At 42.6% G+C, this 3,825-nt stretch overlaps 1 long non-coding RNA gene across 1 annotated transcript; it reads right to left on the reverse strand.

Moving 5' to 3' along the window:
* Positions 1-698: 698 nt before the first annotated feature.
* LOC119331417 lies at positions 699-3,591 on the reverse strand. The gene is made up of 4 exons (XR_005160512.1): positions 3,142-3,591; positions 2,847-2,902; positions 1,393-1,486; positions 699-1,286 (listed from the first exon to the last, which is right to left on the reverse strand). It is a non-coding gene; the product is annotated as an uncharacterized LOC119331417 (long non-coding RNA).
* Positions 3,592-3,825: the final 234 nt, after the last annotated feature.

The raw sequence follows: 3,825 nt of genomic DNA on the forward strand, positions 1-3,825 counted from the left end.
AGGACTAATCAATGTGAACAATAATCAATAGCTACAAAGGGCATGCCTGGGCTGATTCCTAATTTATAATCACTTTATTGGAGGAGAGATAAGTAGAGAGGCATAATTGGTCATTTTACTACTTGTATCACTTTAGGACATACTCTTTTTTTAATGAAAAGCTTTATTGATTCTTTGTCATGTATCGTGTTCAAGGGACCAATCTTTGCGCCTAACTAATGATCGTCGCGTTGCCAATCGAAATTCCAGTTGGAGCCACTCAAAAGAGTAAGCCGATCACGAATAGCAGCAATCTTTACGGGAGTCAAACGACAGCCAAAAAAAGAAGATTCATGTAAAGAAAGAATATTACCGGCCGGAAGCATCCGCGCGAAAGTGCCGCCCTTCCGAATCACGCGTTAGTTTTGCACAGTGTGCGTCGATTCGCTGGATCGATCGGCTGCCTACGGCGAACATATTTATTTTGGTTTGACCCGAGCGAGCCGCTTTATTACTCTTTTATACACACTAGTTGATTACCCATGCGTTGCCACGAAGCAAAAGAACACGTATATTGCAATTGATTGCTTTATGTGCTCATTCGTCAAGCACAACATATGTATGGCAAAAGAACATACATAATTATGTGCTCATTCCTCAAGGGCAACATATGTCGATTCAAAAAAAAAGTGTCCTCAGCATTTATCACCTCTCAGCATTTAGACCCTCGCCACTGTCACCATTGAAATCATACAAACCTACAACACCCCAAATCGAAAACCCCTCTCTGAGCGGGGTGGCACAGCCACCCAAGTGGTTGTTGGCGGCGTCCAGTCCCCATGTGGTGAATGCATGCACGCCTCACCATGACAACAACAACAACTACTATAAAGTTTTCTTAATATCTTCTTTCTTAACATCAGACTTTCTAGGCAGTATCTTCGCTCAATATAGCATTTTCTTGCATGAATTCTGAAACTGGTCGAGTTTTGAAAGTCTTTCTGAATTCAATGGACGGAAGGGCCAAAATAAGCAAAACTCTAGGCAGGGTAGAATGCACAGATATATTCATTTTTTAGTAGTTTCTAAGACGTAGCATGTATTGCTGCAATGCTCGTTGCCAAATCAGATGGAATTGCTCCCAGTTGAACGTTCGAACAAAGAGCGCGCACGTGTTATAGATGACACATGCCATTCCCTCATACTATTATGTGTGCACCACGTAGTTAGAAATGTGGATGTATTCTTTTGACCCCTCCCTCTCAGCCACCATGTACATCATTTCTCTAGCGCTATCCCGATCCCACCTGCACAAAGGATATAAAAATACTTCTAATTTGTGCATTCCATTATTTGGGTAAAGGCCATCAATTGTGTACAGTGTACATACCAACAACAGGTTAACCTACATACCTTAGAGATTTTGTTTTCTATAGCAAAATCTACTTCAGATTTGTCCCATTCCAGATAGAAGCTAGTTCAACGGCAATATATCTGCAATGGCATGCTACATGAGAAAAGTTAGATAGTCGTTGACTTGGTGCTTCACATGAAAGTTCTTGAAACAGACTTTCATCTCGCTTTACAAATAAAGCGCAAACTACCGAATGAATACAAGGTGGTAAAGAAATCCTGTTACAATTAAAAACTTTCAAAAAAACATTCGAGCGAGTAACGGGAACGCTACCAACTCAAAGTCAAGCACCCGGTTTCACATGAATAATTCTTGATATTAACATATTAATACTGAATTTCATGTTGCAATTTCGAAACCTACTTAGTTTGGCATCTATTATCTGCCTTTGGGTTATCAAGGAAGGAAAATATTATATTCGTTATTTTAGGTTTCTTCTGGATTACTCTGGCCTACATCAATGGTGATATTTAGTTGCAGGAGCTAGCTATTACTTCATATCAGATGAGCTAGCAAAATGTGTTATGCTTCTTGGCAGTGGTTATGGTTTTACATATATGTAGGTACCCTGTACCGTAATTTTTTTTATTTTGTAAATCACCATGAGTAAATCAGGTGGAAGAAAATTAAATATTTTGAAAGCACAGAGACACAAGCAGAAGAACACAAAGGAGCTAAGAAAACTTTGTTACCATTCCCATCACCCATAAAAGTGATCTAAAACCTTCTCATGTAATACAGAATGTGGATAGCCTGTGCATAGCTACCAGTTGCAACCAATATATATTTCATCATGTGCCTTTGCTTTAAAACATCTGGTTGGCTAAATTCAACAGTATGGGCAGGAGAATGATGATATTTGGTCATAGGCATCATCTTTATGCATGCATGATGTTAACGACGAATGTGCTCCACCAAGGTTATGACTCCGATCTTATTTTATAGCAACTTTTCCTAGTTGAAGTTAATGTCCCCATTGATTTCCCCACTGGAAATTCTTCGAATCCTGCACTCGTAACACGACCAATGAAAACAAGCATGACGAGGCATTGCCACACGCACTGCTATTAAATGCGAAGGAATTAACCTCGGTTTGAAAAAAACTAAAATTACAGAATAGCTTAAGGATGGGGGTTGTGCAACAATAGTCGGTTATTCTAGTAGATGGAGAAAAGATCACTGTTTCAGTAACACGATTATATTTAGAAGATCCAATCATCAGTTCTTACAACACAACTTTGATAGCCAAAATATTAGTTTGCATAAGACAGTATAAGAGCAATTACATCAAGTTCCTTTAGAAAGATGCCCCATAGACTTGTATCTTCTTAGTGATGCATCCACGTATCACACACCCGAGTCAGTATTCAATTACAGTGAGCATACATATTCAGAATTTTATAAGATCTCCAAGATGAGATAAGATGACGTTCAAGTACCCAGAACTGCTTACCTCGAGCCATGTCCTCCATCCAGTCCGAGCTGACGAGGTCGTACGCAGGTCGTAATCTGAACGCACCCTTATCAGAACCAACCAGATCAAGCGAATAAACCCAACACATAACATTATTAAACATAGCAATTACGTACAACATTCGTGGCAAGTTACAATCATCACTTTTATATTGCTCTAGATCGCAATAAGCAAACCTTGATTTCTGATGGTGGGGGAGACGAAGCTAGAGCGAGGAATCATGGACGACGAATGAAGGGACTTGACGAGGTGGCGGCTCTATATATGCACGTACCTTGCTCCGGTGCTCCTCCTCCACTGCTGCGCCTTGCCGCTCCCGTTCCTGCCCCCCCGCGCCTTTCCACGCGTCATAACTTCAACCTCTGATCCATATCCAATGCGATGACGCCGGAGTGCATGCTTTTCGCCGGGGACAAGGCGCCCTCGCTGTGGTGCTGGATCTTCTCCTAGTCATCTCTTTTCCATGGCCGATGCAAGCAACAGGACAGGATGCATTCCCTCATCATTCTAGATACATAAGGGGCGTGACGGTGGATCGTGAGGCGGCTATGAGGGCGGCGAGCACAGGCGGCGGCGGATCGTGAGGCGGCTATGAAGGCGGCGACCACAGGCGGCGGCGATTTTTTCTGGGGAAGGAGACTCAATCGGAAGAGAGGAGGTTGAGGACAGATGGGTCGTGGGTGCGTGTGTTCCAATCTTTTAGCCTTCTTTTCTGTTTTTGAGCGGGGACGGGAGAAAGGTGGGTTGGTTTTCTGAGTTTAGTCGTGCGTGCATGCGTACGTGGGTGCGCTGATTTTTTTCTTTTGCGTACGGACGGGGATAAGATCAAACGATACAACAGAATCGGTGCTAGCAATAGAAGGGGAGGTGGAACCATCACGATATTCGATCCCTTTTAATAGTAGAGATCCGTGTGGCAACGACATGACGGCGGCAAAGGGAAAGGTCGCACGGCGCT

Source organism: Triticum dicoccoides, chromosome 7A (genome assembly GCF_002162155.2).
Source record: "Triticum dicoccoides isolate Atlit2015 ecotype Zavitan chromosome 7A, WEW_v2.0, whole genome shotgun sequence".
Classification (NCBI taxonomy): domain Eukaryota; kingdom Viridiplantae; phylum Streptophyta; class Magnoliopsida; order Poales; family Poaceae; genus Triticum; species Triticum dicoccoides.